Source organism: Balaenoptera ricei, chromosome 14 (assembly GCF_028023285.1).
Source record: "Balaenoptera ricei isolate mBalRic1 chromosome 14, mBalRic1.hap2, whole genome shotgun sequence".
Taxonomy (NCBI): Eukaryota; Metazoa; Chordata; class Mammalia; order Artiodactyla; family Balaenopteridae; genus Balaenoptera; species Balaenoptera ricei.
This window is the reverse complement of record NC_082652.1, coordinates 68,428,435-68,450,507: the sequence shown is the minus strand read 5'-3', so window position 1 is coordinate 68,450,507 and position 22,073 is coordinate 68,428,435. Positions and strand designations below refer to the sequence as shown.

Here is a 22,073-nt window from a genome sequence, read left to right as displayed (position 1 = left end):
CTTGCCAGAGCGTGGGCAGGATCGAGCCAGGGGTGATGTCTTCATGGGAATGGACCACAGATGAGATCCGATAACGTTTACTAGGATACGGAAGCATCCCCTTCTGTGGTCTGCCAGCCCCCTGGATTTTCATCTGTGGCTTATAACTGCTTACGGGCTCTCAGGCATGGCTGTCAGGGGAGGGTGGGAATTTCCAGTATTGTTGTTGTTGTTTTCAAAAAATCATTTAAAAGTAGCTGAATCTCCTTTGCAGCATGCCTGGTGTTCAGAATCTGAATCTCTGAAGAACAGCTAAATTATGTGACACGGGGAGGAGGGGGGACTGTGGAGGGGGAATGATTCACTTTACAAAAATGACTTAAGTAACAATGCCTTTAGTGGGCTTAAATGAGATTTGAGGTGTTAGGCTGTTTAGACCCAATCTTGTATGGAAAGCAGAGCTCACCTGCCCGGGCATCTTGGCCTGTTCTGCTGTGTCTCCATCTGTGCTGGGCCCAGTGGGCAGTGCTGAGGGTGGCAGCCCCGCCCTGCAGGGGGTTCTGATGAGCCTCTCACCACTGGCCTCTCCCCCAGGGAATGAAACTGTGTCTGCTGCTTTTCAAGTCTGCCCTATAGGGCTCTATAGGGAGCCCACCTACTTTTTGCCCACCCACAGGGCTGCTTGGACCACAGGGCCTTTATATTTAGATTGCTACCCCATAGAGTCTGAGCCGAGAGGAGGGCAGATGGCTGATGGCAGGTCTGGGCCACACTGTGGGAGCGCGGTGCTTCTGGAAGACTCGATCCTAAGGACTCAGTGGATTTTAATATTATTTAGAAGAAAACTGTAATAACACGCTAGCCACTGGCCTCTGGTCTAGGTTTTACACCTAGTGCCTGTGGTATTAGATATTTCATGCCAGCCTGCTTGTGGTTGGCGTGGTGGTGTATCAATGAGTTTGGTGTTAATAAAGAATCTGTCTCTTTAGGCAGGGGGTAGATTTGCCATCCTTGTCTTGCCCAGGTTCGGCCACACTGGGCCATTTGCCAGGACTACGTTATGTAGAGTGGATCGCAGAATAGGTCCAGGTGGGATTTTCTGACCTGTGGACCTGAAGGATGTTCGCAAAAGAGACCAGGTGGAAGGTGTGGGTGGTTCTGTGTAGCCTGTGCCTGTGATGGGTTCTTTGCTGCTTCTTCGTGATCAGTCTGCTCTCTAGAGTCTCTGGGAACATCCCTGTGTCTGCAATGTGGAGGCGTTGCTTGCTGTGGACATCCGAGTACTGTACTCAAGTTGAGCAGGTGAGGAAGCACCTTAAATGGGAGTGGGAGCTGAGGGTTGTTCACAAGAGTGGGTAGAACTTACTAGAAGCTCCTGGCACTGCAGTCAGAGGCAGGGTGAGCAGGGGAAAGGGGCCTGTGGACCCTGAAATGGGCAGTGTGCCACGCTGCCCAGGCAGGGGTGAGCAGTGTGGCCGTGTGTGCCAGGGGCTGTGGAGGGGTGCGTGTGCTGCCGTGTATGAGGCAGGATGCAGTCTGCTTCACGGGACTGGAAACTCCACCTAGAGCAGCCCGAAGATCAAGGAGAGACTTCTGGTTAAACATGATGACTTGGCCACATCCATTTATCTCTCTCCCCTTTCTAATCATCCCCCCAACCATGGCACTAAAGGAACTGCCAGAGCCCAATGACACAAGGACAATGAGAACAGGAGAGGAGCTGACAGCAGGTGAAGGATGTCAGCAAAGCTGTGGAAGCCAGAACGTCTATGGATGGATGGTTACTCATTTAGCAGAGAGATGAAACCCAAGTGTGAGTAGTGGGAAGAAGCCTCTAGAAGATTCATCCCGCCCCCGCCAACCCTCAAACAGATCAGAAATGGGAGTTTCACATACTTCTGAAGGTGAGTTGAGGAACGGGTCTGAAAACTGGGCAGTTGGTTGAAAATCTGCATAAAGAATCGTTAGACCCCAGATCCCCTCCTGTAACTTCCCCTCTCCACCTTGGTCAAAGACTAGAAGTTTCTTTTCAAAAGGAGATGATTCAGAGAAGTCTGGACTCTAAGACACTGTGTGCAGCTGAGAGCAAGTTTGCACACTGTGCTCAAAACGAGAGAATTTATTTAAAGTTACATCCCGCGCTTCCCTGGTGGCGCAGTGGTTGGGAATCCGCCTGCCAATGCAGGGGACACGGGTTCGTGCCCTGGTCCGGGAAGATCCCACATGCCGCGGAGCGGCTAGGCCCGTGAGCCACAACTACTGAGCCTGCGCGTCTGGACCCTGTGCTCCGCAACGGGAGAGGCCGCGAGAGTGAGAGCCCTGCGCACCGCGATGAAGGATGAAGAGTGGCCCCCGCTCGCCGCAACTGGAGAAGGCCTTCACACAGAAATGAATACCCAACACAGCCAAAAACAAATTAATTAATTAATTAATTAAAATTTACATCCCAAGTCATGAGACTTGCAGCTCCTCTCTACTCTGCTCCAAAAATACTGGCAGCCCAGTGTCTATCCCCCAAGCAGGGTGATTAGAAGTTTCCTTTGCAAGTAAACTGATCCGCCCAAGAGGAAAAAAGTTCTACACGTACAATATGTGCGAATGTGTATGTATATGCACATATGTATATGTGTGTGTATATGTGTATATGTATGTGTTTACCTGTATATGTGTATACACATACATGTGTGCTTGAGTGCATGTGTATGTGCAGGTATGTATACATATGTTTGTGTGTATATACATACTTACACATACATATATATGTTTGTGTGTGTATGTGTGTATACATTCCCTCAAAGAAATGACCAGATTTCTACCTAATCCCTCACAGAGAAATCACTGACTTTTTAGTGTCTTGCTGTTAAATATAAATGCTGGTCAAGGGTCACCTGGCATTTGTGAAAAGAAAACCTCCAACATGTGGGATCAAGAGAGAGAGAGAAAACAAATAAACTGGGGAGAAAAAAGGAGCTGAAAGGATGAGAGCCAAGTCTAGGAGCGGAAAAAAACTTCAAAGTAACTATAATTAATGTCCTCAGAGAGATAAGAGGAGATAATGCATCCCTAAAATGAGAATGGGGGCTATCAGAAAGGAATATTCAAAGAATAAGGCAGAACTCTAAGAAGTTAAACGTATAATAGCAGAAATTTAAAAATCAGTGGAAGATTTGAAAAGTGAGTTGAAGGACTTTTTTAGATAGTAGGATAAGAAGACAACAATGTAGGAACTAGGATAGAAAAAAAATTAGGAAATTTAGAAGCTCAGTCCAGGAGGGTCAGCAGTAAGAGTCCCAGGAACAGAGAGCACAGACACCTGAGGAGAAGAGATTATCAGAGAAGTTATAGGAGAAAGTTCTCAGGACTGAAGGACACATGCTTCCAGACTATGTGGAGGAACACAGTGGATGGAACAGACCTACCACAAGGCCCATCCTTGTGGAGTTTCAGGATGTTAAGGACAAAGAGAAGACACATACCACTTTCAGAGAGGAAGAAAGTAGATTGAATACACAAGTTGGAGCACAGAACAGAATTGGGCTTTCCAACAGAGTTCCTGGAAACTAGAAGACACTGGGATAATGCCCCCAGCCTTCCAAGGGAGGGTGGTTTCCACTTTAGCTTTCTATTCACAGCCAAACAGACTACCAAGAGGGAGAGGGAATAAAGTCGGTTCGTATAGGCATGGTCTCAAAGGAGGTACCTCCTACACACCTTGTACCAATGAAGCAGGAGAGTGGCGTGTATAGTAGACAAAGTAATGGGCCCCCAAAGATATCTGCAACCTAATGCCCAGAACCTGTGAAAATGTGAGGTTACATAGCAAAAGGGAGTTAAGGTTGCAGGTGGAATGAAAGTTGCTAATCAGCTGACCTTGAGATGGGGAGATGATCCCGGATTATGCCTCTAGGCCCAGTGTAATCACAAGGGTCCTTAGAAGTGAAGGAAGGAGGCAGAGGAGCAGGTGAGAGTAATGCTGTACGGGAGGTCGCTTGTTCTGGAGACGAAGGAAGGGGCCGTGAGCCAAGGAATGTGAGCATCCTCTGGAAGCTGAACGTGGAGATAGCCTCTAGAAGCTCTTCTCCCCTAGAGCCTTCAGAAGGAATGTGACCTTGCCAGCACCTCGATTTTAGTCCAGTGAGACCCATTTCAGAACTGCGAGGTAAATATATTTGTGTTGTTTTAAGCCACTTAGTTTGTGGTAATGTGTTACAGCAGCAATGGAAACTGATACAGTGTGGGATCCAGGAAACAAGGGGGTCAGAAGTCCTAGGTGACAACTGTGCAGAAGGCTCAGGTCCAGACTGGAGTTCGAGCGCGGGGAGGTCTGCGTGCGATCCCTCCTGGAAAAAACCAAAAAGGAACTGACAGACTCCTAATGCACTGAACTGTTTGGGGAGGGATTTTAACAGTTCTGGTAGTCAGTTTGTGTGTAAATAAGTGTTAGGCACATACGGAGCCACTTTTAACACTAGAGAAAATAAATTATGCAAGAAAGGATATCACGTGGCTCGTCTGTGAGCAGTAGCTGCCCAGTGACAATAGCGTGAACACGGACGATTGATTTAACCAAAATGGTGGCATCACTCTGTTGGGAGGATACAGAGAACAGAAATGTGGGTTTAGAGGAAGTGGGGTTGGGGGCATAGGAAACCTCATCTTCCATTATGGGGCTCTAATAGATAATATCTAAAAGTGGAAGCTCTAGAAATGGTAATATATAGCGTGTGCTATGAACTGAATTGTGTCCCCCCCTCAGAGTTCAGGTGTTATATCCCCAACCCCGGGCGTCTGTATTTGGAGTAAGGATGTAGCTAAGGTTAAATGATGTCATAAGGCTGGAGCGCTGATTAGCATCCTTATAAGAAGAGACACCAGAGTACTCACTCTTGACTGTGTGAGGACACAGCGAGAAGGTGGTTGTCTGCAAGCCAGGAAGCAGGCTCTCACCAGAAACTAAATTGGCTGGTACCTAGACCTTGGACTTGCTAGCCTCCAGGACTGTGGGAAATAAATTTGTGCTGTTTAAGCCACCCGGTCTATCGGTATTTTGTTATGACAGCCCTACCTGACTAATATAGCATGTTATTTAGAAATATGCCACTAAAGAACATAAGAAATAGCTAAAATAGTTGAGAGTGGTTATCTTTGGGAATTGGGACTCAGTGTGGGGAGGTCTGGAGCAGGGACTGCTATTTTTCATTGTTGGGTTTTTATTCTTTTGCTTTTTTCAAGCCATGTGTATGTGTTAATTTTTTTAAGTAAATCAATTAAAAAATACTAAATGGAATGTATTGGCCTAGGTAAATGTAAAGTTCAGAAACAGGGTGATCTTCAGGAATAGTTTGATGAGGTCTCCAGCTCCATTTTTCTGCAGCTCAGTGCTGTCCTCTGAACTCTTTTATAGTAACGTAATGGCTGCAGCAACCCCAGGCCTTGCATGTGCCTTTGACATCTCTGGTAATGGAGCTTCTCCCTAAGAGGTCCCCAGCAAACATCTTATGTGATAGAATTTGTTCCAGTCACCATGGCCAGGGAGCTGAGCTGAGCTGATTGGCTTAAGCCAACCATAACCCAGCCCTGAAACACATTGACTATGGGGGGGAAAGTGGTAATCTGGGAGGAAATTGGTGTTCTCTTGCCAAGAGGAGGGGGAAAAGAGTGGTGAGTGGCTCAAAAAGAGCAAGTGTCCACTACAGATATGTTCCTCTGGAGAGTATTTTCCTTCTTCTCCTTGTGAGATGTAGGTCCCTGCTAATACTTTTGATTGGTTGGTTGACTGGTTGGTTTGATGGCATTTAAGTTAAATGTTAACTTCTGCTCTGTGTGACCCATGAAATAGGGAAGGCTGGACATAGAGAAAATGACTTGATAAGGGAGGTTAAAAGAGAGAGGGTATCCCATGCCATATAAGGGATGTGGGAACATGAAAAATGAGAGACAGGTGAGTGCAAAGCCCTCTTCTTAGGAGAGGTGTGCACAACTGTGATTCAGTGGGACACGATCAAAGATTTCAGGGTAGTGTGATTGAGGGACGACTCCTAGATAGTCCCCTGACTCCACATCTCTCCCAGCCAACCTACCACAGATGCTGGAAATTATGTCATTAGAAACTCTCCTCTGTGTAAGAAATTCCCATGACCATTGGGAGGGGGTACATTTGGCCATTGCCTGTCACTAAAGCAGAAGCTTTAGTTTGCCAAATCCTTCCTGGACAGCTGCAATGGGAGGAGATTTGGGGTGTGGGAGGGGAAGAGGGGAGAAGCATCCAGAGGGGTGGGGCCCACTCAGCACAGGCGTGGAGGTAGGAGGAAGGGAACCAGGTGAGGACCAAGGTGGGGCGGGGCAGCACCAGGTCCTTAGTCCCTGAAGAATTGACCTTAACCTGAGTCCTGATAAGGGGAGCACTAGACGCTCTCTATGCCTCAGTTAACCAGCTTGCCAAATTCACCAGCTCTCTCCATCCCCTCTGACGGATGCCCACAGCTGGAGGAACACGTGGGGCAGGAAGGTGGCTGTCCAAAACGTCCACCATGTCTGCTCCCACCAACTGAGCTGAATGCTTTCTTAGAGGAAGCTGGCTCACTTCCCAAACCTGTTTATGCCAGTGGAACTTGCTATTGTAATTATGAAATTTAATTAAGTATTGTGCAAACCAATTAAATACTATTGCCAAAAAAAAAAAAAAAATAGAAGAAGAAAAAATTGTTTCAATGAAAACTCAGGTGAAGCTTTAGAAAGACTCAAAAAAAACTAGTCCATTTAAAAACATGCCGTCGAGTTAGATGTGAGTGAAACAACTGGGAAAGTTTGGGGAAATATTCACAAAATCAAGGGAGACTTTTGCACTCAGATTATTTTGCAAGTGTATTTAATTTCTCATTCCATTTAAAAAAAAACATAATTAGAAATTGTAGTGTCATATGACTGTGATTTATACCAGAAAGACAGTAGGGACAATTACATCCAGGAGATGTGAAGATAAAGAAAGGTCTTGGCTTTGCATCCGAAGTTTGGTGAATGAATGTACCAACATACAGTAGGTGTTAAAATGTTTCAATTCACTGACTAATCATCTCAGCTAAGAGGGCTTCTACCATAGCTTGTTTGTGGTGGGCTTCAGCTCCTGGACACTCCCTCCGCCCCCACCCCACCCCTGCTCTGAATCACAGGCTGGTATGCAGAGCGAGATTACACTTTGGGGCCACAGATGCTTAGTTGGCTAGGTTTCCCAGAGCTGCAGAATTGGGAGAGGCCAAGGAGAAGCAGGGAAAAAGTTGGGGATGGCTTCAGCCTGGGCCAGTCCCTCTGCTCCCTCCCAGATGTTACCCAGCGACTGGAGCAATAAGTTCTGGTCCAGCCTGCACCGCTCCCCATTCTTCCCCAGACAACAGGGGGCAGGGTGATTCCACACCTAAGACTCAAGCTCAGAAGCAGCTGGCATTTGGGTTCTTTATCTGCCCTCGCGGCTGCATCTCCTGCTTCTCTGCACACGTCTACTGCTCCAGCCACACCTGCTCACTCGCTGCCCTGATTATGCTAGACCTCACCCACCTCTGCATCTCTGCTAAGAGTGTCCCTTTCTAGACGGTCCTTTGTCCCTACTCTCCATATCCTCCCCATCCTTCAAGGCTCTACTTACTGTCTGCTGCCTCCAGGAAGCCCTCCCTGATTACCCCCTGAGCTTACTGCATGTACCACCCTCCTGCACTTAGTCTTGACTGCCTTCTCATCTTTCCAAGATATGGGGGAGTTTTAGGTGCTGAGGGGAGGTTCTCACCAAGGTTCACTGGCCAAACCACACCTTCCCCAAGCCATAAAAATGGAGTTCTTCTTGAGACCCTTTCTGGATTTTATTTCAGACACTCCCACCTAACAATCGCCACCCTGCATGATTGCACAAATTTCACCAGTAAAGCTTCTGCAATGGGCATAGAGATTCGGGAATATTTGTCCTGAAAGTCTGATGTGGGAGAATCAATGAACTTCTGAAGGGCTATATAGGACACTGGATTCTGTCCCTGAGTCCCCAGTGCTAGAGGGAAAATTGCAGGAGTTCAGTTCAACTCAGTTATCGCCAAAAACTTTAAATCAGAGACTTCCTGTAAGCAAGGCACTGGGGTGGGGGCAGGGGGCAGGGAGGAGTAGGGATGGGTGGGTCCAAAGATGAATGACACACGATGGCACCTCCCTCCAGAGCTGATGAGCTGGTGGGGGAGATGGTGACGTGCATGAGGAACTAGGATGCGTGATACACAAAATGCAGAGGGAGGTGGAGTACCCAGGTAAACTTCTTACAAGAGGTGAGAGCCGGGGGGATCTGCGGGGAAATGAGAGGGTGAGCCTTGAAGGTGCGCAGGGCAGACAGGACGGGTTCTATACTTCACACGGGTGCAAAGTAGTGCTTCCAGCGGGCCCTGATATGCCTGGTGGCCTCTCTCAGGATCATTTCTGGGAGGGGAAGCTGGGTGATTGAGGCAGACATCTCTTTCCTAAGTCATATGATGGAAGTTCCAGGGAAGAGCTCTGACTGGATTTTCCCAGGCGCCAAAGATTGGGTGACATTGCTGGGGGGACACATCCTGGTTGGCCTGGGGCAGCCACTTTATGACTGAGGTCCCCAGGTAACTATCATCAATTCCCCTTTCACTCTCAAAAGTGTCCTTGTTTGGACAATGAAAGGTAGTATCCACATTGAGGGGAGTGATAGTCTCAGGGAGAGAAGGGGCAGGGGCCACAGGGGACAGCTTCGGAGGCAGCCTTGGCCAGGCGCTCCCCTTCTGCTGTGGGGTCGCCTGTCCCCTTTCCAAACACCCTTTACACCATCCACACTGCCTGGGTCTTACTTGTCATTGAATGTCACTTGCAGATTTGTCTTCCGCATCATTGGGATGCAGAGTAAACAGTGGAGTTTAAAAATAAAAAGCAAAATAAATCCCTTTCCCAGGGGACCAGTTTTTTTTTCTTCCACCTGAGAGGGGGCTGGAAACACCTTTTTCTCTGAGAGAAAGAAAGCCTAGCATTAATGATTCCCATCACACTGGACACCAGGTGAGCTAGAACTTTCTGGAAAGCAGGTTTAGATAAAGGGAGGAGTGTGAGTGATAGGACTCAGGGCACCAGGAATAGGACAAGGGCAAGACCCACACAGGCAGGAAAAGCCGCCAAGGGGAACCCTGTGGTCACTGAAGGCAGAGCAGGCCTGCCTCCTGTTTTCACCGTCTGGAGCTCCGAATGCCGCCATTGCCAGCCTGACATCAGTCCCTCCGCGGGCTGACGAGGGAGGCACTCCCTGCCAGTGCCCTCTGGTTTCCCCTCCCAAGACGTGCCCACACCAGCCTGAAAATCCCAGCCCCACTCGGCAGCAGAACCAAGCCGGCAACGTCGGCAGCGCCCATCTCCCCAAACACAATCAGCCAATGAAATCAGGCACAGAGAACCTTCTTGTTACACCCATGAGACCCCCTTCCTCCCCTTGCCCTTGCAGGGGACGAACGCGGCTGCCACTGAGATGCTTTCTCCATGAGCCCTGCAGACATGAAGGCTTTATTATCACAGTTTCTTATCTTATGGAAAGAAACCTTTCTTCCCCCAGATTTGAACTGTTATTCAATATTACAACCCCGAATATTCTTTGTCACCCCCCTGTGCCCACCCATGTTCTGGTGAGCATTAACCAACCTGTCTCACCAGCCAGAGAGCAGTGGGAAGGACCCCCTCAGTGGCGCCCTCCCCCTTCCTACCCTGGCGGTTCGGGCAGGAGGCAGCTGGGGGGGCGGGGCTCTGGGCAGCCATTACCCTCCCCCTCAGCTCCTCCAGGCCAATATCTGCTGGAGCCCTTGCTCAGATTTGCTCAGCCCAGGAATACTTCCCTGAGGCCAGAGAAAATAAAACGTGTGTGACTGAGCAGTTGGGCCGGTGCTGGGCGGCCCGACAAGAGAGATTAGGCCTTTGTTCCCTGGACGGGCTCTTCTTCTGCTCCCCACTCCCAGGCCCAGGCCCCAGCTTTGGCTTTGGCTCTGGGCTCGGCCCTCTCTCCTTCTCAGGTTATTTTAAGATTCTAGGCCAAGGTGACAGAAATTCAGACCTCCAAGGGGCCATCACCCCCAAAGCAATGAAGAGGATTTGGTTGCCTTGGAAGACACTGTTCTCCAGTGACAAACACACACTCTCGTTCTCTCTCTCTTTCTCTCTCTCTCTCTCTCTCGTTCTCTCTCTCTCTCCTTCTCTCTCAATCGAAGCAGACCAAACTGGAGACTGGCCTGGTGCCCTGCCGGGCTAGGTGTAATGGCCTGGACCTCAGTTCATGGATTTCCCGAAGATGCCCCCAGGTCAGGCCCCGGGGCCGAGGGCCACCCTACTGCTCTTCAGGCTGCTTGGCAATGACTACACACACACACACACACACACACACACACACACACACACACACGTCTCTCAGCCTTCCAGCGGGGTGGGGTAGAATGTCCATTCTGCTGGGTGGGGTCTCAGGGCCGAGCAGCACATCGTGTACGGGTGTGTCTGGGGGCTGGGAGCCCTCTGACATGTGCTCCCAGGGCTGGGAAAGTGGCCTCAGGACCAAGCACAAGGTCTCCCCTAAGGCGTGGCGGTGCTGCTGTTCATTCTGTTCAGCAAATACTTTGCTGGGGGGTTAGGGAGGCTTACAATCAGATTCTTTCCTTTAATGGGTAAATAAAGAGGCATACAAATAATCACTATTTAATTCAATAAATGTTTATTGAGCACCTGCTATATCTGGTGTTGGGGGTGGAAGGAACAGAAAAAGGCTGGGTGGAGCCTGGCTTGCGGGCATGGGCTGGGTCTCTTTTTGACCCCTCTCTGGAAGGCAGTGGCGGTGAGCCTGGCACAGGCGATGTGCTGGGGAAGGATGAGTTATGGCTGAGTCACTGCCCAGTAGCCAGAGGTGTTCCGGTTGCTGGGGTGCACGGCTGCTTGCCTCACCAGCTGGGGCTCGTGCTGGCCTCCCCACTTGGCTTTCCCACACGGTCTCGAACATTTTGGTCGGACGCAGTTGTGCTTCAAGTTGGAAGGATCATGCTGGTCTCTGGACCTTCCTCCGAGTCCCCAGCATGGGACCTGGCTGCCCAGTGGGGCTCAGTGATGGCCTGGGTACTAATTGGCCCTGAGTGTTGTGTTTTGGGGGCAGTTGTTTTTTTTAATTAATAGACTATTTTTTAGAGCAATTTTAGGTTTATAGAAAAATTGAGCAGAAAGTACAGAGAATTCCCATATATCTCCTCTCCTTCCCCTCTCTCCGAGTTTCTCCTATTATTAATATCTTGCATTAGTGTGGTACATTTGTTATAATTGATGAACTGATACATTATTTTTTTATTGAAGTATAGTAGATTTACAACATTGTGTTAGTTTCAGGTGTACAGAAAAGTGATTCGGTTATACATACATATATGTATAGATCTATATACTTTTTTTCAATTCTGTTCCAGTATAGTTTATTACAAGATACTGAATATAGTTCCCTGTGCTATACAGTAAATCCTTGTTGTTTATCTGTTTTATATATGGTAGTGTGCATCTGTTAATCTATTGATACATCATTATTAACTAAAGTCCATAGTTTACATTAGAGTTCATTCTTTGTGTTGTACAGTTTTATGGGTTTTGACAAATGTGTAAAGCCATGTAGCTACCATTACAGTATCATACAGAATAGTTTCCCTGCCCTCAAAATCCTCTGTGCTCTGCCTATTCATCCCTCCCTCTCCATCGACCCTTGGCAACCACTGATCTTCTTTCTATCTCCATAGTTTTGCCTCTTCCAGAAGATCATACAGTTGGAATCATACAGTATGTAACCTTTCCAGATTGGCTTCTTTCACTTAGTAATATACGTGTAAGATTCCTCCATGTCTTCATGACTTGATAGCTCATTTCTTTTTAGCACTGAATAATATTCCATCGTGTGGATATTTATTTATTTGTTTACCTGTCCATTCACCTACTGAAGGACATCTTGGTGGCTTCCATTCTTGGCAATTATGAAGAAAGTTGCCATCAACATCTATGTGCAGGTTTTTGTGCGGACATAGTTTTCAACTCCCTTGGGTAAATACCTAAGTGCGCTTGCTGGACCCTATGGTAAGAGCATGTCTAGTCCCGTAAAGACTAGACGAACACTTGACAAACTGCCTTCCAAAGTGTCTGTGCCATTTTGTGACCTCAGGTTGGTTGATTTTAATATCGGCGGAAAAAGCAAACTGCGACCTACGCAACGCAGCCTCTGAAGGATCGTGGGAAGAGAAGCCACTGCCTCCCTGTCACCACAGACCCTCAGCTGACCCACCCTCAGTAAGGGCTCATCACTGCAGGCCTCTCCTCACCACGTGCTGGGCAGCACTTTCCACGGGAGCGCAGTCAACTCTCATTCCTGTGCCGCTCTCGCGAGAACTAGGCGCTGGGGACTTAGCAGTGAGCACGGCTGTCAGCGTTCCCCCCATGGAGCTGACCTCCCAGGGAGGCTGGTCTCGCCGCCCTCACCTGAGAACATACAGATGCTGGGCCCTGTGCCAGGTGTCTCCCTCCATGTTCTCATTTCATCCCCGCTTCAACCCTGGGAGGTGGGAGGTCGGTGCCGTTATTCTGCCCGTTTTGCTGGTGAAAATCTAAAGCAGAGAGAGGTTAAGTCATTTGTCCAAGGTCACACGGCTGGTCAATGGCAGGGCCAGTCTGGATCTAAACCACAAGGCATTATGGCCTCCCGCGAGCTGCAAGAGCCTGCAGCAGAGACCATGACCTCACTGTCCCCTGAGGGCACCTGTCATAGCCTCTGCCCCTCCCGCTGAGGCAGAGCCGGTCCCTTCAGTATCATCCCTGGGGGCGCAGGGGTGGGCGTGCGGTGGGGGGAGGCTGTAATCTGCCTGCCACCATCCAGCGTCAGACAGCCTCCCTCCTAGCCACTCGTGCTTGCTGACGGCTTCTGTGGGGGCCAAGGTAAGCAGGACACAGCCTGAACCTCCCCTCCCACCACTGTAGGGTGGGTGTGTTCAGGCCCCGGGCTGGGAGTCTGGGACCCACGTTCCGGTTCTGCTTGCCTTTGGTATGACTTGGGGCGAGTCCTCGCTGGACTTGGGTGCCCTGGCTGTAAAGTGAGGGATATATCAGGTTCCTCCAGCACGGGCATTTAATTTTTTTCAAAAAGCCATTAGAGACCCTGAAAAGAACAATACCAATTTTGTGTAACATGTTCATTGTAACTGCTATGGCAGTTCCTAGAAGAGAGAGGTTAGTGCAGAATAAAAAAAGAAAGAAAGAAAAAGATTTCATGAATTTGCGTCAGTTCTCAAGGCAGCGTCTCTACAAAGGTGACTGATGAGAAGAGGGGTCTTTATCGATGAGCAGAAAGACCACAAGGGGCCAAGGTCACGTGTGCAGTAAGCTCTGACCTGCACCCAGCCCAGGACCTGCCCCTCTGGGGTTTCCAGGGCCAAACATGGTCTAACCCACAGGCACTGTTTCATTCTGGGTATAGACTTTCACAGTCCCCAAACCATGCTACCCTCTGGCTGGTCCCTTCTGGTTGACGTCATACAGGCTAAATTTTATTCTAAACTCACAGACCTCACAGGAACAGCTGGAAAAGGTTCTGAGTCCGAGGACTGGGTTTGAGCAGGGATGCTTGAAAGTTGGATGCTTCTGAGAAGGTCACTCAGCTTCTCTGTGCCTCCATCTTCCTGACTATAAACCGTCCTGGAGGGAGTTTGCAGGCAGGAACCACACCTTTTCATGTGTGCATCCCCATCAGGTAGCAAAGACCCTGGGATACTGCAGATGTTCACTAAATGGGTTAAATCTATCCCACCTGCCTGACAGGTATGTGGGAAAATATTGTTTTTAATTATAAAGCGTCACGCAAATGTTAGCTAATATTAACTAATATTAATGCTAATATTAGTTAATATGAGTGTTAGGCTGTTGGTCATACAGTTCCGATTCACAGTTAGTCTTCCTATTGCTACTGAAAGCTAGGAGGAATCAGAGCAAAGGGCACAGGTGTTTGTGGCCACACATTTGCAGACGGATGTGGGCCTCCCACATTCCCGGCGTCTGTACACTCGGGGAGGAGAGAAGAGGGGATGAGGATGGAGAAAGGGAGGGATGTCGGATTGCACAGCCTGGTCAAGAGCCAACTGTTTCTCCCTATGACATCAGGCTGGAGCCAGACCCCTCTGCTCCTTGACCGCTGCTTCCTTCTCTCCTTGGGGAGAACCATGAGCATGGGCCCTGCAGAGGCCTGGCCCTTGACAGATGGCACTGGCTGGTCCTGGAGCCAAGGGCTGGGGAGACGGAGTCTGGGTGATGCCCTTTGGCCCATTTCCAGCGATTCCTGGAGATTCAAGAAAACAAGGCATTAGTCTGGAGTGTTCCTTAATGAGAGCAAGTCGGCCAGATTGTTGGGTTTGAGACCCCCCAGGTCAGGGTCTGGGAAGGCACCTGAAATCATTAAGGACCTTTTCCTGGCTGAGGGGCCATGAACTGGAAACTTATCTCTCCAGAGGTGAAGTGGTACCCAACACCTGGGAGGATGGATGGGGTGTGGGGTGGGTAACTATTAGCTTGTAAATTTGCTAACTTCACATTCTCGCCTAGAATCATAATTTTATTTACTTACTTTTTAAGTTGAAAGTGACCTTAGCAATCACTCCCTCAACTTGCAGATGAGAAGACTAAGGCTCAGAGAGGGAAAGAGGCTTGTCCAGAGCTCCTGTCGACTCCCCTTGTCTCGCAAGCCTGGATTTTTTTTTCCCTTTTTTTTTTCCTTATAACATTATTTTTTGAGGCTTAGAGCACGTTCCATGAAAAATATCAGGACACTGAAAAAAATTATCCATGCTATTCATTCACTGTCAACTCGGGGAAGCTGTTGGCTCTAATGACCTTTCCAAATTAATAAAATCTGTAAATGCTCAATTGTTTATTGCACACATTGAGTTACACCTCTAAATGGCTGGAGGGACTTGCACGCCCGCCTGGAATATTTAGCTCGAGGGCTCTGCAGCCAGCAGACATGCTTTGTAGCCCAGGCAGGAGAGCTGTGGCCGGATTTCCTGACAAAGGAGGCAAGGCCTGTTGTCCTTCCCAGAGCCTCCAGGGGACAGCCCACGGCGTGCTCAGAGCCCGTGGCAGACAAAAAACGTTAGTGACAATCTCTGTCCAAGGCTCCTTTCAGAGATTTGGGGGGAGAGACAAACCTTGCTGACCTGAGTATAGAATAGTTCCCAAGCAAGTGCTTGATTGCTGCTGTGTGACGTTCGGAGAAAGCAGAGGTGGGAGGTTCTGGAAGGCTTGTTGGAGGAGGTGGAATTTGATGTAAATCCACTAGAAAGGGTAGGATTAGGTCAGGTGGAGGCCACAGGAAAGGGCTTTCTAGTCAGGGAGCAAGGATGAGAATGAGCCCACGTGCCTCGGGGAGGAAGCAGGCACGGGGCATGGGGGTTGGGACTCCCGGGTGGAAGGAGGTCCCACTCTGGGGGGTGATGGTATTTGGACTCCAGGAAGTGGTCACAAGGGGATCCTGTTCCTTATGCTCAGACACCTCCATCTGTGCCTACGTTGCACGAACACCGTGTTTACAAGCCATGGGTTCCCTGGCCCAGGGTCACACTGCCTAGTTGGCCCTTGAGTCCTGGTGACAGTCTCCCTGTCCGAGCTTGTGAACAGCACAGGCTATTTTGACTTCCAAGATGAAGTGGACAAAAGTCTTGTAGAGAAACGCTGTGTATGTTGTACTGTTACTGCAGGAGGATTTTTTTTAAATTATGGTAAAGTATACATAACATAACATTTACCATGTTAACCATTTTTAAGTGTACAGGTTAGTGGCATTAAGTATATTCATGTTGTTGCACAACCATTGCCACCATCCATCTCTAGAACTTTTGCATCTTCCCAAAATTAAACATGAACTCCCCATTCCCCTCCCTCTCCCCAGCTCCCGGTAACCTCTCTATTCTACTTTCTGTCTCTATGAATCTGACTACCCTAGATACCCATGTAAGTGGAATCATACAGCATTTGTCCTTTTGTGGCTGGCTTATTTCACTTAGCATAATGTCCTCAAGTTCATCCATCTTGTAGGATATGTCAGAATCTCCTTCCTTTTTAAGGCTGAATAACATCCCATCACGTGCATAGACCACATTTTGTTTACCCATTCATCCCGTGGACACTTGGGTTGCTCCCGTCTCCCGCCTACTGTGAGTAACGCTGCTATGAACATGGGTGTGTGAATATCTGTTTAAGTCCCTTGCAGGACGATTTCGAGCTTTTAAAAAAAAAGCGCTTCAGGCTTTCAGATTGTCAGGGGTGATCAACTGGCCCTCGCTGCTATCACTCCACGAGGAGCAGATTGCCAGCTTGCTGCTCCCCGCGTGTGAAGACTCTCCTGCCTTGCGCAGAGCTCTTCATTACCCTCTGCCAGGGACACAGATTGAAGGCTGGACTCTGTGTGCACGTGGCCTTTCCCCACGCCACACTAAGCTGCTTCAGTCTGCGTGCTAGCCAATGTCAAGGCCTCTCTGCCTTCACTTCTTATCCTGAAACACATCAGTCATGTTGAATTTGTCCCTCGCTGAGGTAGCAAGTGCTTTGCACTCTTGCTTGGTAGGTTCTTTCTCTTACCTTCTAAAATGTATTTAGCCACGATTGTAAAAGCCAAGGGAAATCACTCAGGCACAGTTCTCCCTTCTCGTCCTGTATCCTCACCACCCCCACCCCCTCCAAAAATCTCCATACGCTGCTGAAGAACTAAAGGGCATCCTGTCTTGAAGCATCACTACCTCTGGGCATTAATTGGCTCTACAGATCCCAAACTCACCTAAAATACATTAAAGTGATGGCGTGCTCAAGCAGAAAGGCAGGAGAACTCACAGTTCAGGTTGACATTGTCATTAACTCAAGTCTTTGGTGTCAACTCCCTCCCGCACCGAATGTCCTGCCTGGCCTTACAGTCAACCTCCGAAATGCATTTTCTGGCCTTTGTTGGTTTGTGTCAGCTCTTGAACATTATTTAAATGTAGTTTGGGGCCCATGCACGCAATTACCATTGTGTTATTATTCAGAACCAGATTGTTAAGATTCAGGCAGCTGTACAAGGAGATGCCCTGCGCTGTGAGGTCCAATTTAGGAGGGCCTTCTGAGCTGGCGCGCGGGGTTGCTAGGCAACCCCATGCTACAGAAGAGGAGGTCTCACTCCGGAGCGGGAAGAAGCCCAGCGCCTTCAGGGAATTGGAGGCAGTGGTCAATCTGAGACTGGCATGGCGCCGGCGAGGGGGAGGGAGGCGACATGGGCTGAACCCATGGCCGGAGGAGGGGGGATCTTGCCAGGGACGCCCCCCCAACTAGCACACGTTGTTCCTGGGAGGGGAGAGTGCCGCTGGGAGTGAGAATGCAGAGAAGGTGCAGAAGCCAGAGGTCGGCCACGAAACAGCTGAAGGATACCCAGAGCAGATGCTAATATGTTTCTCCATCCCTTTCTTCTCTTTGCAGGAAATGAGCAGGTTTGCTCGAAAACTGCTGGCCTGAAATTTAAGAAGGCATCGTTGCTTGTGAGTCTGAATTTTGCTTTCTTAGGTCTGTGGTTTGACAATGTTCCTGGGAAGTGGGTGGGTTTCCCTGTTTGGGGCAGGGAGCATGACCTTGATGGAGTCGGGCTTTCGGTTCTTCTGGAAGGTGCCTCTGGCTGGGTGGGGCTGGACCCAGGGATGTAAGGCTGTGAAGGTGCATGGTTTGAACCCTGGCTCTGCCCTCTGAGTGGAGGGTGCACCCACTGGCTCATGAAAGAGAGTCGCTCCCTTGTGGTTGATTGGTGTGCGAGGAAAGCAGGACTCCTCTGGTATGAGGATGATGTGCACTATTTTTTTAACCCTGGGGCCACAGACAGTTTGTACAATTCCAGGTTTGCTGCTAGGGTGACCTTATTTAGAACAGTAAATTCTCATATAGGCCATTTAACAGTGTGTTAAACTAAGAGCAGTCATATGACCCAATCCATTACTCAATCTGAGAATATTATTAATTCACCAGGCACCTGGCACTACAAAAGAAGCAGCAGGTTCAGGCTCTGTTTTGGAGGAGCTGTCGGTCCAGTGTGGGAAGAGAAGACATCTGCACATGAGACCATGAAAGAACTTTATGAGAGGGCATACGTCCTGCTCTGGCCCGTATTGCACAGGCAGAAATGCTGGTGATGAGAGTGGTTAGGGGAGGCTTCCTGGGGAAAGAGAGACATGAGCTGGGCTGATGGAGGAGGGAGGCTGTTCCAGGGGGAAAAGAACAAGGCACAGGTGCCAGGATGGGAACACCCAGTGGCTCACATGGAGGATGTCATAGACATGGGTCTAATGAGGGAGGGGAGGAAACACTGGTGACACTGGGCAGGGCCAGGTGGTACAGGGCTTGAAATGGCTTCATGAATTCCACAAAGAATCACGATGGAGTAAAGTGTCCCTCATCTATGTAAGTAAAATTAAGTTTCTGCCAGTTTATGACTCATTATTTGAAAATGGCCATATGGATTTTTCAACAAGTTTGAGGTTGTATTTGAGATGAATATATACACTGGATAGATTACAGGAAATTCACATTGGGCATACTCCTTGTATCTCAGTGAGAGAAAGAGAGGGAGAGACAGGGAGAGATACAGCCTTCTCCAGACAGCTGCAACTAAGGATCATGACATCAGTGACGGGGACATACTCTAAGCTCCAGGTGGACAGTCACCAGGACAGTGCTCCCATGTCCACTTGCTTTTCCCTGGAGCTGCTTTTCACACCGGGAGCTCTAGGTACTATGCCCAGGATGAGGAGCAGCTGGGGTGTATTTATTTAACAAAGGTTAATTAATTACTTGTTCCAAGCAAGCAGGAGAAGCTTGCTTGTTCTAAATGTCAAGAACAACATCCAGTATTTACGTAGCCTTGCCAGTTTGCAGCACGCTTGACAGTACTGCCTCATCTGAGCCTCACAAAGCCTCCGTCAGGTAGTGCCATTTTGCAGATGAGGAAACTGAAGCTCGGAGTAGTTAAATATTTTGTTCGAGTTTGCTCAGCTGGTAGAGCTGATGTTCACGCTGACTTTCCACTGCACGTCACTGGATGTCTGATTATGGAGCAGGCCTTCTGGGTCTGCCCCGGCCTCCTGCTCATTCGTCCTGGGGAAGGAGAGTGCTGTGTGGTCCCACCGGGTCTGGCTGTGGGAACTCTGTTGTGGATGGTCACCGTTTTGCTGTGCAGCCTTTCATGGGATATATGATATCAGACTGGTGGTTCTGACTGGGCAGGAAAATGGTTATGGTTCTGCCCTCAAAGACAAAGGCTCATGTGTGCTTCTATCACCAGGGACAATCCTCTGGAAAGATGCAGGAGGGCTGCATTTGGAGCCATTGGTGACTGACTTAGGTTGGGTTCCCTAGAAGCAGAGCCTGAGACAAGGATTCAGGTGCACATGATGTAGCAAAAGAGAGCATTAGGGAAAGCTTGTAAGGGAGAGGGAAGCAGGGTCAGGAAGGAGGAGCTGAGCGAAGATGTGTCAAGGCAAGTCTCTCCTTGGCTGGGTGCCCAGCAGGAAAAAGGGTCTGAGTGGGGCATTGGTCACATTCACTACCCTGCCATGAGCATCACTGCTGTGAAGACAGCCAAATGTAGTTTTCACCTAACCTGGCAGTAATTTTCATTGCATTTTAAGAGTACAGGCATTAAAATAGAAATCAATGGTGTCAAAGTCTGTCTTCACTGAAATAACTATGTGCTTTTTAAAAGTATAATTTTATTCTTAATAGGTAATACAGCTCCATGGCCCTACATGCAAAAGTACCAAAAAGTATACTGTGAAAAATCTCCTTCCCACCTCTGTCCCCAAGCAGTCCAGCTCCTCCCCTGGTGACAACCAATATTACCCAGATTTGGGGTTACTTGCCGATGATAGTCTACACATATCGACAATGGTGTGGTTTAGATTTCAAAGTTTTGGTGAGTCTGATTGCAGTAAGGTAAGACACCACCTACTTGGTCCTCAAGAATCAGTAAGACTGGGTCTATTCCAGAACGGGTTGAGCTGAAATGTACCTTTTATTCGGAGAGAGAGCAGTTCACCAAGTCAGCTCTCAGTGGAATGTTCAAAAGGCATGAAACCTTTATAAACATTTCCAAACTCCTTAGAGTTACTATATAAACAATTGATATAAGAATTGCAAATTATTATTATTTCCTCATTAAAGCAAATCACCTATAAAAGAGCTTGAGATGCTGTGCTACAGTCCTTGAAATTTCCAAATATTTTAAATAATTTAAAATTTCACGAAATTCACTAATTCACGTCATTGCCATCTCACTGCATTTATCATCTAATGTCATTTGCGTATCGTTCGATAGCTCACTGAAATGTGTATTGTTTCCAAAGTGTGTTTAGATCTACTGCAGTGTCAGCACCTTGTGAATTCTCATTGTGGTTTCCTTTTATGAAATGACTTCACTGTGTAATTTGGAGATACTTCCTCAACATAGGAGCTGGTCAGCGATGGCGTGGGCTCCTTTGTTGGTGAGCTCCCTGTCCTAGGAGGTGTTGAAAGAGCAGTCTGTCAGCAAAGTTACGAAGGGAGTCTACCGTACGTGACGGGCAGGTTTAGAAGACTTTTAAGTTGCTGTCATAGCTGCGTCTGGTTTATGTGGCTTCGTTATCATTATTACCTTTATAGGCCATTTACCTCGCTTGAAATGCAGGCTATCGGGCTCACACTGCACACTTATCTTCCGAATTTTGGTTCCACAGGTTTTGTCTAATGCCTATAAATGTCCAAGTAGAACTTATTTTGTCATCTCATAGGCCTGGCGTGTATGTTTTCCTCTTTTCCGCTCTCCATCGTGTTTACACTCTCTCTCGGGTCGCAAGAAAACCCTCTAACTTGTGCGTGACCTGTTCAAGCCCCAAGACAGATCTTGCTGACACACCCACGAGGCAATAAAAAAAATCTCATTTCTGTCCAAGAAATAGAATCATTATCTTGATTGAAATAATATCTTTCCTCAACCTGCAGCCAGATAAAGGATCAAATTGGTGGAGTTTCCTTATCACTGCACAGAGTTTGCAGGGCCCAGAATAATGGCCTGTGAGCTGCTGCTGGGGCGAGTTCTATAAGGCAGAGCCCGCATCTCCTGGGCTGATTTGTCTTATATGATGTCTGGCGCCATGTAAAATAATTCCATTGATGACAGTTATTAAATGGAGAAGGTAGTGTAGAGCCTAGAACAGTGAGCGAAATATATGCAACTACTGCTATGATTATGGTGGTAGGTTTTCACTAGGCAACATCTAATATGTATGGGCAGTTAACAGGAGTGACTGAAAGCTGTAGATGTTTTAGGATGTAGACTTTTAGGATGTGACTGTCCTAGCATCCTATGTTCACTAGGCCTTAGCTTCCCAGGACTGCAGTCAGAGTAAGGGGGTGACTGGGTCCTAGTTTGGGATGAACAGCCAGAGGCCAGAAAAGCAACATCTTTGGGAAGGAAAATGGAAGAGATGTGGGCAAGGAGGCAGGGGTTCTGGGTTCCAGCCCAGATCCACCACTGTTACCACGCAGATGGGGTTTGGGGTTCCAGCCTGCCTACTGTTCAGAGAGGGTTACACAGAGGTCAGGAGTAGGAAGTGAGGCGATGTTTGTGCAAAGTCCAGGATACTAGCTGCACCCTCAGTCTTCCCTGTTCCCCGTCCACTGAGAGGGGAGGCTCTGCTATATCCCAGGCATTTTTGAGTGCTTACTCTAAGACAGGCATATTATAATGATGCTACATGTATTAACTCAACCCTCACAACAATCTTATGCATTAGAAACTTGTATCATCTGCCTTTTACAGGTGAGAAGGAGCAGAGAGTTTCAGTAACTTGCCCAGGGTCACACAGCCGGTCAGTGGTGGAGCTGGGATTTAAAGCCGAGCAGTCTGGTTGGAGGTCTTGAAAATTTTAAATAGACTACATCAGGACTAAATAATACAGTTCAAACATCTGGGGCTTTTTACCAAGCCTTAATCTATAATCCTGTGAAAGGGAGAAATAATCATAATA

The 22,073-nt window shown here is 48.3% G+C and overlaps 1 protein-coding gene across 2 annotated transcripts in view; it reads left to right on the top strand.

Annotated features, from left to right (window-relative positions):
• The window catches only part of ZBTB7C (zinc finger and BTB domain containing 7C), a 373,879-nt gene that overhangs the window by 208,151 nt on the left and 143,655 nt on the right, over nucleotides 1-22,073 (top strand). For both annotated transcript variants that reach the window (XM_059894669.1, XM_059894671.1), the window contains exon 3: nucleotides 17,503-17,561. The gene's annotated coding sequence lies outside the window, so the exon portion shown is untranslated. The remainder of the gene's footprint in view (nucleotides 1-17,502; nucleotides 17,562-22,073) is intronic.